The following is a 15,413-nucleotide window of genomic DNA, read 5'->3' as shown; positions in this document are numbered from 1 at the left end:
TTCTTGCTGTCTTTTGAAAATTCTAATATTTATGTTACCAAATGTTCTTCAATCAAATTTAATAAAAATGGAAGAGGAGTATGTTGACTGATCTTTTATGTATCTTTGTTCAGCTGATTCATATGCAGTTATAAATTATTATGTGTATATGGTTGTATTGCTAATAAATTTAGTCGAAGGTTACTCTTGCTGGATTTGTATTTATTAATGGCTTCACAACACTTTGCAATAGAACTTTATTGTGCTGTATGGATAATGCCAATGGGACAGATAAATTATAAACCAGCAATTTAATGAGTAGAAAACCGGTAGGTTCCCAGTTAAAATGTTTCAAACAAAGCAACCAGAAATACAGCTATAGATAGTATCCTGTTGCATATTTTTAGCCTCTGATGCAAGCTTTGAGAGCTACTCTTTAAGCTTTATGAAACTTTTACCTTTCAGTCCTAGAATTAATCAATGTGAAACACTGGCATCTGGTATGGAAAAGGTACCTGTCTGCCTCCTTGATGACCTGTGGTATTGCTGCATGATGTTCAACGCAATCTTCCAGTGTTAAACTGCTTTTTCCTCTATTAGATATGAAAGTTAAGTCAGAAAGAAGAAAGAAATTCCTGGAATTTCTGTCAAATGCTCCAGGACGCAACTACTAATTTTTTTCTGTGTTATCTTTTTCTTTCTTGAAAGTAGGGATTTTATGAACTCAGGGTAAAACAGGTCTCCCTTTTTATAAGGAGAGTTTATTCAGCATACTTCTATATTGCAGCTGCTGATCATATTTCATAGAGCTGTTAAAGCACTTAAAACCTAAAATTAGGTACTGTCTGGTAGTAAATATTTCAAATCACTCCTTGAAGAAATAAATAGAGAAGTGGGCTTTAAAAAAAAGCCGTTTTGAAATATATCCTGGAACAAAATTAATCTTGCTTTGCTTTTACTCAAAATGATGCAATTACAATCTAAATCACTGATTTCAACACAGTGTGCTTTTTCCTTAGGTTTTCTTAATCTCCTGCCCTTTTATTGTGATTTCATACTGACTTTATTTGAGATCATAACCTGGTACTTTGTTCAAGCTATGTTTACTGCGGCAACGCTTGTATTAACAGGTATCGAATTAACTTCTAACATACCTGCACTTCAGTGAGTATTCTTCTCATACTAAGAACTGAAACGTGAGTTCCCTTGCTTCCTGGTGTGCGTGTTTCTGTATGGCTTTTAATTGCAGAAAGTGTACACTTGCTTTTTTCCAGATTTAAGATGAGTTAATTTACAGATTAGTATTTTTAATTTGTGTTTTTTTGTTGTATGGTAGTTTTCTATTTGTCTTTCAGTTGAACATGGGAATAGGTTTATTTGCTCATTATCGTTCATTTTTACTATTGCCAGGGTTTGCAAGAAGAATGCAAACACAGGGGCATCAGACTAACAGACATCTGTCAAGTCGATCAAGTATTTTTAAAGCTTTTTGAAAGTTCAGCACTAAACCAAGTCTGGTAGCAGAAACACTCAGATGTCTTTGGTTTGTACTTTGCACTTGAGAATCCAATGTTATTTCTACTATCTAACATATCTATAATCTTCTTGCCATTTTGCATTAGAAAAGCAGTATTTATGTTTGCAAGGGGAAGAAGAGTTTTGGTATTTGGTCAACGATTGAGAGGTTTATAAGTAAACTTTTAATATGTGGTATTAACTTAATATGTGCTATTTTTATTTTTTGGATTTAAATATTGTGCAAATGTGTGTCCAACTTAACCTTTTCTGTCATTGAAAAGTGCTAATTGATCTTGCTGGCCCTGACATAATAGTATAGTTTGATATTTGAAACCTTGCAGCTTTGGCATGGCCCTTTAATCACCCCTGAGATTTCAGGGCATGGTTATACTGAAGGCATAAACTGCTGCTCTTATTAAAATTAAATAAAAATGGTTATTAAAAATTAATTATGTTTACCATCTTTTAAAGTTAGTAGAAGTTTTACCTATCGAAGCCCCAAGCTTTACAAACTTTCTGCTTTACTTGTATGTATTAGGTGACATTTTAGATGTTGCTGTACAGAAATCAGATTTTTATGAAATAATTTTTTTGGCCAAGTCCACACTTCTGTGTTGCAATGTTATTACATCTGTCATTAAATCAGAAGTGCTTAAAGGAACTTGGATGCACTTTGCAGTGCGAAAGCTCAGATATGAAGAGTGCTTATCTGTCAAGTAAAGAATAAGATTTATTTGAAAAGGCAATAAAACTTACATTTTTGGTCCACATTGTAGGTTGTAAAGCTGCCAGAAGGATTCCTTGTGGGATGCCTGTAATACAGCACCTTGGTGAAAACTATTTGAAAGCAGTTTCTTCTTTTTGTCTCTAAGACTGAGAAATGTGTCAAATAGCTGGCCTACCTTTTGCCTTAATGTTAAACAGTAAAATTACTTTGATGATTGATTATCCTATATCAAGATGCATCACTGGGCAGTCTCACTCACAGGATTGTATATAGGCTAGTTGTCAAGACTTTTGAGCAAAATGTCAAATGGTAATGGCTGTCTGAGGAATACTAAAGTTTAACCATTTTATTTTCAATTTGTTTAAAATTTCTTCATGATAAGGGAAGATTATAATGAGGAGTGATTATCTTCAGAACTTTCGAAGGTCCATATACCAGTAAGAGTAGTATATATTTGGTCTTAAGCTATTAGGCTCAGGTACTAGACACTAAACTTAGATTTAGACTGCAACTACCATGGATTTGAAGAGGATTTTGGAGGTTTTCTGTGCCTAAATTCCTTTGGAGATCTCTGTCCTTTTCCTAGAATTAAAAAAATAAATAAAATGACGGCGATTTTCATTAAGCAGCTGTCCATAGAAGTACAGTGTGGCGAGTAATGTTGCAGGACTGTGTAGGGCTGATTAATTGGATGTAATTTAAGTGCTGTCTCTGAAGAACTCAGTCTGTCTGGGCTGACTGAATGTGTGTCTTTACACCAGGGCTGCCTCCTAGTGTGGCTGGACTATACAATTTGACTAATTTGGAGCAGCAAATTGCAAAAAGACCTCCCAAGGCAACTTGCAAAATATTCACATACAGAAGACTAATTTGCATATAGGGGATAACTTTTTACTTACATACTTAAGTTAATATGCACTAGATTTTTTGGCAACATTAAAAGTTATTACTGTTGTGACATGACCCAGTGTAAGTTGACATTGTCAGCAGTGTAAAGAATTACTGCTGCCTTTTTTTTTTAATTGGGTAGACACAGCAAGTAACTATTCTCCTCTTGACACGTGTATAATTAAACCACAAAAACCTACATTAAAATACCATGAAGGGTCTGATTTAGACCACAAAAGTAAAAGAAATACAGAGCTGAGTTTGCAACTTTTCAAATAATTCTCCTCTATGACTATGTGTATATAACTATTGAAATCAATGCTGGTGCATGAGGTAATTGGAAACTTAACTCGATGTTTTGTGCCAGATCCTTAGCTGTTGCAAATTGGAGTAGGAATGTTGAAATTACTGGAGTGGTCTCACATTATGCCAGATGAGTATCTAGTCCTCTGTTCTTAGTGCAGTCTGTTTTTGTTTTTTTTGGGGGGGGTATCATAGTATACTTTATATGTGTGAGATCACATGCACACAGGAGTGATCCTGCAATACTTAGAAAAAAACAAAGGCGGATTAAGTATAAATGTCCAAATCATATACTCACATTTTCTTCCATTTTAAGACATTTTCATACTTCTGTGTTATAATATATCTTGGGGTTTTTTACAGCATTTTATAAATGACCACAGAAATGCCTTTTATGGTAATTGTATTCCTGAAAATGATGCAGTTAGAAATATTGTTAATTGACTGTATTCTTTTAATTCGTTTCAGGCAACTTTGTTGCTCATAGAAGTGAATAGTCAGGTTGCGTTTACGCAGGGACATTTCGTGAATGCCAAGCCTATTCAATGAAAAGTGTGAAATCCGTTTACCATGTTAAATCCCACCTGGATGTTCCTTTTTATTTACTGTAGTATATTCCCAGAGAATCACAGAAAATGAAGTTCACCTTATTCCCAAGTGAGAGCAGCTAAACCAGCCTCTGTACGCTCCAATTTATGCATCCTGACATCACGCTATATGGGAGGTCTTTCTTCCAGCTCTCCTGAGCGTCCCAGCGTAGACATGGTTTCACAAAACCAGGCACAGCTCAGGCAGATTATGCACATTTCCTCTGCCAAGTTCTAGCAATGCAACTCAGACTCAACCTAGCGTTCCTGTTCTGGTCTTCTTAACACAGAGAACTAGGGAGCTGGAAACTAATAGGGCCAAATGGTATAGAGGTTTTACAAACGGAATAATTATATTCTGGGAAAGGGTCTCCAAAATAAAATTTCCAGGTTGCCCCAAGGCAAGATTTGGAACTGTGGTGGGTTTTCCGAGTGGAAAGATTAAAGCACTTTTCCACTCAGCCACCTATTTTTCTGTTTATTCTAATCTGGTGTGATAGAAGGAGCTGGTGTAAAGTTCCTATTAATTTGGTTCAGTTGATCGCCCCTTCAGAGAAGCAATTTTTGTGTTCAAAGCACCATCTGAGTGCTGAGCTCACCGTGCAGCAGTATGGCTAGGAGTCACCTGCAGTAAGAGGTCTTTCAGCTAAAATGGCCAGCTGATGTGCTTCCTAGTCATTTCTGGTAGCTGGTTAGCTATGAGACAGATTTTCTGATTAAACGATAGTCTAATTTCTCCAAGACCTAGCTGAGTAGTCAGATTTTTGGTTTAAGATAAATGAAATGGAAAGCGTTACTCCTTGATAGTTGTGAAACTACCCATCTTTTTGGGGTCTTGCTTAGACCTGCATTGAAGGAAGTCCCGGGTTGGAACTGCAGCTCGAGAGATGCTGTCAGATCAGGACTAAGCCTGCAGCAGTTTGATTGTAAGGTCTGTAGGAAGAGGTCCATTATTTTGCTCTGTTTGTACATCGTTTGCTAGGGGTATTGGTTCATAAAAGCAGTAATAGCAGTAATCTGCATGTGACTCGTTGTCTGTGACCAACTGTATCTGAAGTTCCTATGTCCATCCATTTTCTGTGGCAGAGGACGGAAGAGCGCAAAGCTATGGTTTCACATTTGGTGGCAGTGCTTCTTAAGCAGCCCTTTACCCCTCCTCTGTCAGCCACTCGTTTAAGCTGGATCCGTTCCTTGCTGTGGTTCAGAAACAGCTGTGCTGGCAGCGAGGCAAAGGTCGGAATGAGTGGCAGCACCCGCGCTGCTGAGCCTGGCACCGACGCTGCAGAAATAGCTGCGGAACCACAGTCTCCGTTACCTAATCTGCCACCTCTATTAACTGAAGTGCAGGGTCAAGTCTGCGGGATAGGTGGAATTTTTCAGAACGAAAACATTGTCTACAAAAATGATCCCTTGATATTTAACCAAAAGGTTTTGTTGATGTGGTTATTTTTAACTAAAACTAAAGTTGCTGCAAATAATTTGCAGATATATGTGCAGGTTAAAACAATAGGGAAAGTTTTGGTACCTTTGGAGGGGACAGCTATGATGTTGTCAGATGAAGGCAGGAGTTCGGATGTGATACCAGACGACAGAACTTTTCCAGGTCTGGGCGCCGCTGTCCCAAAGCCGGGCTCACGGGACAGGCAGAGCGTAACTGCGCTAGGAGGAGAACATCACCGCCGAGGGCTGCAGCGCGCATGACGGGCTGTGTTCTTTCACCGCTGTTCCTGGGGAAAGAAGTGGAATAATGTCTCAAAAGTGGCCATTACTTAGCTGTCACTGTAGACAAGTGCTTAATTTATGGCAACTATTTTTTATTAGTCTCCACTGCCACAAAGTATTAACTTACATGCTATCACGTTCCAAATGCCTTTTGTATGTTGTTCCCATATAACACTGAAATATGCATGCTATACCACATCATGGCTGTATGAACACTCGAGCATGCCAAACTAGCGATATTATTTTTGATGTGCGTACAAGTGTGATTTCTAGAGATAAGAGTAGTGATGTAATAAAGTTCTGTAAGGGTTTTGAGTTGACGTAACTTTTTGATTAATAAACTTGAAGGACACAGAATCAACTTGGCACAAATAAAATGGATTAAACAGCAAACTAAAGCATAGATTTAAAAAATCTATAAAAACAGATTTAAAAAATACTTATTTGCTAATGAATCTTTAAAGAGGACACTGTTACACAGTCTTTCAGGGGTTAGTCATCAAGTCAAAAACTACTTATTATTTTTACCTGTGACACAAAGATTAGTTAAGTTCTACAAGAACTAATACCCTTAGTTAGATCAATTGCTGACCTAATGAAAGAGATCTTTCTTCTTACAAACTTTCTTGTACTTCTATCGTTAGACAGTAATGCCTACAGTACTGCTGCTACAAAGACTGAAGGAAGAATAAATAATGAAGAGAGCAGATTGCTAAGAGTAGTCTGGCTCATTCAGTAAACTGAGAGCAAGCAAATGGTATGTGCTTCAGTACAAGCCAGTGGTTTATTTAAAAAAACAACTGGAGGCCATAGCAAATGAGCAGTATGTTATCATAGCCAAAAAAGGAGTAGTAATTATTTAAACAAAGTACTAGGCAGAGTAAGAGAGGTTACATTACCTGTGTAGATAGTATGGGTGTGGCTACTACTGGAAAGTGGTGCCCTCTTTTAGCTTTAGAGAGAAAGCTGGAAAAATAGGAGAAGTTTCAGATATAAGACCAGAGGAGTAATTAAATAATAGGAAAACACATCTTGCAGGGAATGAGCAGATTTTAGTTTACCAAAGGAGAATGTAGAATAGTTTGATCACAGCTAATAAATGTCTACGTGGGGGAAAGGAAATATGGTAAAGGATCCGTTGTCAAAACAGTTGTTTAATTAAAACCTGAGAATACCTGTTTTTCACAATTGCTTTCTGTTGCACACTTAGTGCTGCCTCTTCGTAAGAGACTGGCCTGTGGGATGGGGAGCTGTTCCACGGACTTCACGGCATTTCAGTTGCATCTGGGGACTGCTGATGGGCCTGGAACCGAAATGAGTGCAGACAGCTCTTGGATCAGCAGCATAAAAACCATAGACTACACAGCACTTTTTTTCTTTGTACGGGACAAAGGTGGCACATAGGAATTTTGCTGCTTTTCATTCATTGTGTTCTGATGGTTTCAGTTTAGCTTGACAGCCGCCGTGCAGCAGTGTTAGGTTTGATGAGTGATAATTGTCCTTACGTTCTGTCAGAAACCACCTGAGCTGCATGCTGGTACCAGCAGGAGTTCCTTATCCTGGGACAGTTTTGTATTCACATTTTTTGTTTCCCGTTGTTCAGTAATTCCTTGAGAATGGAACACTTACCCAAATGCAGTATTTAGGAGTTACTGTCAACTTTAATTAAGAAAAAGGTTGCATTTCTCCTACCAAACCAGAACCAAAGTACCCAGGTTTATTTTTGGTGGCTTTACCTTTATATTTCTTTCTGGCATTTCAAAATGCTCCATTCAAGAACTGTATGTGAAACACTTGTAGTAACAGGAATGGCAGCTGCCGGCCAGGGGTGGGCAATGAAGGTGACAGCTGAAAAGGAAGGGCAAACGGTGAGCTTCCTCCTTCATCAGCATGTTTCTAGGGATCTTAGAGAGTATTTGAACTTCTTCAGTAATTATCATTGCATACTCATACTGCTGAATACACTCTTGAAACTGTGTCATGGCTTTATAAAACAAATAGGATGTATAGATACTATGCTGTCACGGCTTTCATTTTAACATGTGATTGGATTCTTTGAGTTAATTTATCCAGCCTTGTAAAACTGCTCTTTGCTTTTACCTGGAGGATGTGCTTATTTTCAGGCTCTCCTAAATTCTAAAATGATAAGTAGGGTTTCTATTGTAGAAATAACCTCTATTGTTACTGTATGCTGTTTTTGTGTCACAAGGTGAATTTTTTTTTTATGAGTGAAAGGTAAATTTGACATGTCTTTTGGGGAGAGGAAATAATAAATAATTAATATTTTCAAGTTGACAGTGTCTCTTTAAATATTCTGTCTAACCAAGCATAGCCTTTTTCTTTCTGTTTTTAGTGGCTTGTTTATAAAGAACTGAAATGTTTTATTTGGTTTGTTTTCAGCTATTTTCTACAAAAAAGAGAGGGAAAATGTCTCAGAAATTAACCAAAATACGCCATGTAGTAAAAAACAAAATCCTTCCCCCTAAAAAACCCTAGTTGTTCAAAACATTGAAATGGCCAGCTAGTAGGAAAATAAAACTAAAATTTTTATTGAAATTATAAAAGAGTATGCATCTTTGCATTACTGCCCCCCCACCCCACCCTGGAACTGTCTTTCTTTTTGGTAAGGATTGTGTAGGTTTGATCAATCATGAGTTTGAAAACACTACGTTTAATTTTTTTGCAAATCAATTTCCCTTTATTTGTAGGGGAACACAGTGGGATTCTAGGTTAGATTTGTTCACAAATCCAGACCAGAAATAGTCTCAGCATTTGTTTTATTTATTTCTGGCTGGAATAATCTGTAATTGATTAATCTGGAATGAGTCAGAAGAGGTCTGTGTCGCTGCGTGCCTTATCTAAGTGTGAGCGAAGAGGTCTCTTGCAGTTGGGGAGCCCCCAAACATCAGTGGATTCACAGCTCTGGTTTCAATCTCGGCAATTTCACAGCGTATTGTGCAATGTTAGGATAAGGGAGGAATTGCTGAGTTTGTAATTCTGTACTCTGAAATTCTTAAAGTTAATCCTTCTTATTTGTTGCACAGGTATGGGATGGGAGTGGTAGGAAGAGTAGGGGAGTCAGTTTTAGCCATATTTGGGTACCTGCAAAATTGGTACCCCGTTTTGCAAGAGAGAGAAATGCTGTATTAAAGTAGTATTTTACCTAAAATAAATGAGATACAGTGCTTGCAGTTGTTTCCCATTTGCCAAGAAGTCTGGCTGTTTTCCCGCTTCTTTTGTTGTATGATGATAATGGGACAGCAGGCAGATCTCTTGTCATAGACCCTTTCTGTGTCTTACCTGCTTTACCTACCTAACTGATGCAGAGACCTCATGGTCTCTGTTGCTCTGCTTTTTTTGTCTTCATGCCTGCTTTTGACTGGTATGAAATGGTTTTATGGTAGTGTGACTTGTTTCTAAATTGGAAGTACCTGATGCAGAGTGAGAATATCATTTTAATTTTTCTTGAATAAAATGTCCACAAATACCACACAAGCAATGCTATCCTTCAGGAAACTCAGTCTGAGGAAGCAAACTGCACTAAGCTGACAATTATGCAAGTGTTCACCAAAGACCATGCAGAATTTGCAAGACTGTGTGTAACAAATGTATAGTGACTGGCATAAAAGCCAATTATTTGACTTGAATGTTGAGAGATTTTCAGTGTATTACAGTTTGGTGGCATGAATTGTGTCTGTTTTGATTGCTGTATTTAATGTCTGGTGTGAATTCACATGCTCAGAAAGGACGATGGAAATAACAAATTATGTCCCAGTTATAGATGTGTAATTTTTCAGGGGAAGGTAAAAGGAAACTAGATGAACACAGAACTATAAATGCCTGATGGGTTTTGAAGACCCCTTCCCTGTTCTTAACCTACACGATAACCCAGTATGGATAATTCTATTGTCTGAAGATGTGGAAATGGCTGAGTTGTGTTACGAGGAACAAATGCTCTTTCGTCTCCAGCAGGGATAACAGGCAGACCCTAGATCTTCTGTGAATCTGAGCTTTGGGGTTATCAGTGTCCTGATGATGGAATACCAGGATTTTATTTTTAATTCCTATTTTGGTTTTTGTGCTAATAACATCTGACATTGCACCTTGAAATGTATTAATTTGAGAAGTATGGCTTCTATATATATTAGAATACATATTGTATAGCCAGTATGTATATTATACTATATACTGTATACCCAGTTTAGATACATGCATGTTCTTGTGTGTATCCTTGCTAGATACTGTGCTGGGATGAGAGTGCTGAGCCGGTCCTGCAGGGTGTCCTGCGCAGCCCCCTCCATCTGGCTGGTGCGCTGTCACCCACGAATTTTGCTGTGAGAGCGAGGGCTCTTGTTTACAGAGGAAGCGGCTGGGTCCGTTTGCTTTTCAGCGTACCCTGGAAATTCCTCCTGTATTCCTTCCCTGGACAGGAGTAGCAGGATAGTCTGCCTGGTTGCACTAGTCAGGAAATTCGTCTGTGCTCAGAAGCCTACGGAAGTTGCGTGAGTTGTTGTGTGAACTCCTAGAGTAATTCTGATAATTCAAAATAAGGAATAATGTATATCTTCTCTATGTAAGCAATCCATGTGCAAATGCAAATTGATGTAGGCAGATGCTGAGCAGAACACAAAACCCAGCGAAGATGTTTTCCCTCCACCAGGGGCCGCTGGACATGCTCAGAGCTAAAATAAGCTGTAGGCTGCGGATGGCGCAGCATGCTGGCCTCTCAGCTGCAGACCAAGGGCTCCGGGTAAGGATGGAGCTCAGCATTTTTGAGGTCACTAATAGATGGAGACGTGGGTCCCGGGTGTGCCACAAAGGGGTCCAGAAAGCTCTAAAACTTCTCTAACAGTAAAATTCTCATCTTCAACAAGCTAAAAGTGGACTGAAACCAAACTGATCTGAGCGATCCATATCTAACTCTCTAGAGATGAGGGCCTGAGGAAAAAAGAAGTATTAGAAGAGGAGGAAGGGAAAGATGGACATTCTATATTTCCCTTAATTCTCTAGACTGTGGAGCAAGATTTGTTTCTACAATGCAATATGAGTTTTTCAGGAGGCTCATTTCACTCACCTTGATATCAGGAGGTGGAGAGCAGTTACCTCAGCTAAGCCTAAGTATGCATGCAAGATTCCCATGGCACTCCTACTTCCTGCAAGAATCCTTCTGATTAAAAGGAATGCAAAAAGAAAAATTTGAGAGATAAAATAAAATAAAATAAAATGAAATAAAATAAAATAAATTCAATGCTGTATGCTTTCTCTACACCTGCCAGTTTTCCTCAGGAAAGCAGTACATGTCCCTGACTAGGGCAGGGATGACTATCAGGATGGCTTTGCTTGCCTTTTTAACTGTTTATTATGTTTATGGTATTTAAAATTTGTTAGTCATTTGCTCTCCCTTGAAGTTAGATATAGATGATAGATGATATAGATTATAATGTTTCTTACTGTTTTTTTTCCACTAAAGACTTGTTTTTATTAGTGTTGACACTCCTTTCAAGAAAACACAGCACTTGTATAAGAGAAAACACAAAAGCCTATGAAGCAAAAATTAATTAACCATGAGAAACATATCAAGCAATAGCTTTTCTGAGATTATGTTAAGAGCTGAATTTTCATTTTGCCTTACAACATAAGATAAGAAAGCAGACAAGTCTTCTTTTTCTACCAAAACAAGGACAGACAGTGATGTCCAGTTTCTAGAAAGCCTTGCGGTTATAATTTTGTTTATTTTAAAAGTGTTAAATTCATATGCGTTTTCTTATTGACTTGTCTGCTAATAGTTTCACTTGAGTTTTGAAGAAAGCTAGGTTATAAAGCACATCAGTCTCATTCCTCATCTGGAATTCTTTCTTCTTGTCCAAATGTGATACTAGTAGGGACTGAGAAAGCAGTATGTTTTTACTCTCCAAAATACAGTTTTTGATTGTAGATGTAGGCTAAGTTGAAATTCTAATAAATCAACATTTTATTTCCTTTTCTTTTAATTTAGGTTATATTTTATCTTTTTCACATGATACTACAGGTAATATGCATGCAGAGAACTAGAAGAATGTTTTCCTAAGTAAGAAATGATTGAACGTTAGGCAGTGCCTGTTTGTTATTGCCTGTACCCTCTCTCCAGTTCCTTCAAATACATGAGTTTCATGGGAAACAACTAGCATGAAATCATCTAATTTAGTGAGATTGCGGTGCATATGCACTAGTTCCTTGGATGGATTCTCATTATCTGCCTTGCATAACCTTTCATGCCTCGAATGTGCTTCACTCTCCTCAGATGGTCTGTAGGAACGGTGCAAACCCAGACAGAGGCTTGGCTGAGGCTGGGGGAGTTCAGGCCCTGGAGGCTGTGCTCTTTGTTGGCACCTTACCGCTGCACGTCCTGCATACATTCAGTTGCAGTTATAAGCACTAAGTACTTCTACTATCACAGGTTTCTGAAGTAGAGCACTAGAAAATGAGAAATTGTTCTATTTGTGACCACTTCTCACTTAACATTTTGGCTGTCAGCCTGTGGCTGTGATAGAAGTGAGTTCTTCTTTGTGGCTATGAGTTGTGTTAACCACAGCAACATCCTTTCTGTTTATTCTCTAGGCTTCTTATGGACACATTTCAAAATGTAAAAACAACATAGTAAATTTGACTGGCATCGTGCAGCTCCTGTACTATACTGCCAGAGCATCATGTCAGAGCATCACCGTGATATAACCTCGATAAAAGCAGGTGTTCATCAATTGAAAAAGAATAAAAAGAACCTGACAATGTGCCCAAGGGGATTATCATGTGAAAAAAAATGTAGAAAGTGAGGACCACCACCCCCAATAAGAGGACCAACTCGTAGTGGAACAACAGAGGACTTTCTTCCTCAGTTTTTGGGTTGAAGTGAAAGGAAGCAAAATTGTTGTCTGATGGCCAAACTCCTCTTCCAGATCTTCTTGGAGCTCCCTCTCTCCATCTGGCTGACTGGAGGGCCTGAAGCAGCCTCTGAAATACTCTTGGGAAACATCAAGTTCTTTAAAGCTATTTTTTTACCTGTGGATCCCCAAGATTCACGTTCTATCTTGAGCTTGTGAAAGTTGCAGCACAAGATCTTATTAGACATCCCATAGAGAATGAAACTGCCTCAGTCAGTTTATTTGTTGCAATCCTAATTTTCTGAAGAAATCATTGTGAGGGGAGAGATCACATCCTTGCTGTCTTACATTTTCAGTCATTTACAAAGCTCTATGCAGCAGATCCTCAAGTAGTTTTTTACCTTTTTTTTTAACTTATGGGTGTATCTCTGGGAGGAAACACATGTTTCTCCTCATGGTCAAGTCCTGGAAGTTGCAGTTTAAATTTGATGAAGTGTTTTATTCCCCCAGATAAAAATAAATAAATAAAAAATTAGATTTGAATGCATTTGTTGATGAGGAAAGTCAGGATTCCTCCTAATTAAGACATTTCTTAGAAAGGTAAAATTTTTATCTGGGAGCATAAAACACTTCATCAGTTTTAAAGCCACATCTGCAAGAACTGGATCAAGAGCAGAAACAGGCATTTTTCTTCATTCTGGCTTGTCTGTGAGTTTAAAACTTTTAACAACAGTTTTAAAAATATTTAAACCCAGTTAGAAACACTTGCAGTATAGTAGGGATAAGGGTGCCCTCCCTCCCTCTGTTTTTAATCTGGTTCTCTTGATGGGATAAACTACAAGGTTGAATTGGTAACTGGATTATTGCCTCATAAAACAGCACGAGGTTACTATTATCCTTTAATTTTATATCTTTATTAGGGAGTAATGTTGGTCTTATTTAAATCACTGACTTCTCTAATGGTTTTTCTCCTCTTTTACAAATTTATAAAACTAAACCCTAAAGGATTTGGTCTAAGTGCAATTGGCATAACTGCCATTATAAAAATCATTGTGTTAGCAGTTGGTTATAATCAGCCGCTTTAACTGGGCTCAAAATGTAGCTGGATTTAGCTGTTGATAGGTAGAATACTGATAAAATATTAATTCGGAATTTTATTTTAAAAAAGCTCCATTTCCAGTAAGAGTATTTGAATTTTGAGGCAGTGTGAAGATGAACAACAGAGCCCTAGAAACTATTATAATATAGCATGTTCATGCAAAGGCTATATTTAACACATTGTGTATTTCTGCAAAGATTAAAGAAGTTTGTCTTTGTCTTGCAATTCAGTAAAGTAAGTTCAAAAATTCGTGAAGGTCAGTCTTTTTGCAAAAGTGGCTAATACAAGTGGCATATTTAATGACGCATTCCAGGGGATACATTCACCTGAATTTTGGGACAAAACACACGTATTGTGGGTGAGTCAGGCAGTTCTTAATAGTAAAACTCCTGTTGGACTTACATGGTCAGGATGCATTTAAAATACTGATACGCTTTATTTTGTAAGGGAAAAGGTGACATCCATCTGTTGATTCCAGTGTGCTTTGGTTAAGATCATGATCAATATGGAAAGGAACATGAATATGGGTCTGTCTGTTATGGTATGTCTCTGTAGTTGAGTTGTAGTTGAGTTTCACACAGAAAGTGAGGGATCTGTCACCTTCAGTGACCAACACGCAGAATTAGAGCATTTAATGTTTGAATGCAAGCCAGATACTGACTTTTAGTCAGTAAACGTAGAAACCAGCCAAACAATTTGTTCCGAATCTTGTATTTTATTATTGAGTGCTTGACTGTTTCTTTCCGCAGGCAATCTTACTAATGCAATAACATGCACAGACTTCAAACTTTTAATTAAATTAAAGCAGATTTTATGTTTAAGTTATTCATGGAATATTTTAGGATTGGTTGTGAAAATTCACCTTTGTGTTTAGAATTGCCTCCTTCGGCAGGGGCTGCTGCAGGAAATGCCATGTCGAGCTGCTTTCTCTCAAAATACCCATCGTTCTTGGTAGGCTCCTCTCTGAAATTTGCCTGTAGTGGGTGTTTTAAAGAAGCCTTTCTATTCCCCTTTTGTCTCCATTGGACAAAGACTACAGAAGATTTTTACAAACACAAAGGTGTGGACTTGACATTGACCAAAAAACCATAGGAGGCGGTTACCGTTTTGGTGAAGGCATCATGGGGGAAGACGTCGATGTCTTGGATCCCTCTGAAATCGAGAGGAGACTGAAGCCATTTTGAAAAACCTTTCTGATAAGGTGAAATACATGCAACATGATTTGCTTGTAATTCGTCTTTTCCTTATGTAACATCATGGCAAAAATTAATGAAATGTGAATGAAAATCTTTTTGAAACTTAGAGAAGAGGGAAGGAAAACAGCAGGGTGTAATCTGGTGGCAGGAGAAAGCGGAAATAAAGGTGAGCCTGGAAAGAAAGTAGACTGGGGCTGTAAACGTGCATGTGTGTATGTTCTAGGAAATACCTAATGCAAAACACAAGGAAATTTTGGGAGTTATGTTTTGGGGAGTAAACAGGGGTATGGCAAGTAAGTGGCACTTCAGACTAAGAGAGGAGGTATTCACAGAGCAACGTAAAGTGGTGGATGGGGAAACGTGGGTGCAATGGCTTGTAGCTCCGGTTCCTTTCAAATGTTCTGCAAGTGCCAACAGAGCTATACATTGTTTAACCTCACATAAGTAATGGTTACGTTTATGCAGGTTGGAGGTAGCATAAGGTATAAGTTCTTGCTGGTCAAAACTTAAAACAAAGATCCATAATACATTTATGTT

At 38.1% G+C, this 15,413-nt stretch overlaps 1 protein-coding gene across 7 annotated transcripts in view; it reads left to right on the top strand.

The window, feature by feature from the left end:
• EYA4 (EYA transcriptional coactivator and phosphatase 4) overlaps positions 1–15,413 on the top strand; it is a 155,281-nt gene that overhangs the window by 2,514 nt on the left and 137,354 nt on the right. The gene's annotated exons all lie outside the window — the stretch shown is intronic.

Source organism: Nipponia nippon, unplaced genomic scaffold (genome assembly GCF_047370975.1).
Source record: "Nipponia nippon isolate SJK-2023a ecotype South Korea unplaced genomic scaffold, ASM4737097v1 scaffold_4, whole genome shotgun sequence".
NCBI lineage: Eukaryota > Metazoa > Chordata > Aves > Pelecaniformes > Threskiornithidae > Nipponia > Nipponia nippon.
The sequence above is the reverse complement of the archived record's forward strand: the minus strand, read 5'-3'. Positions and strand labels throughout refer to the sequence as shown.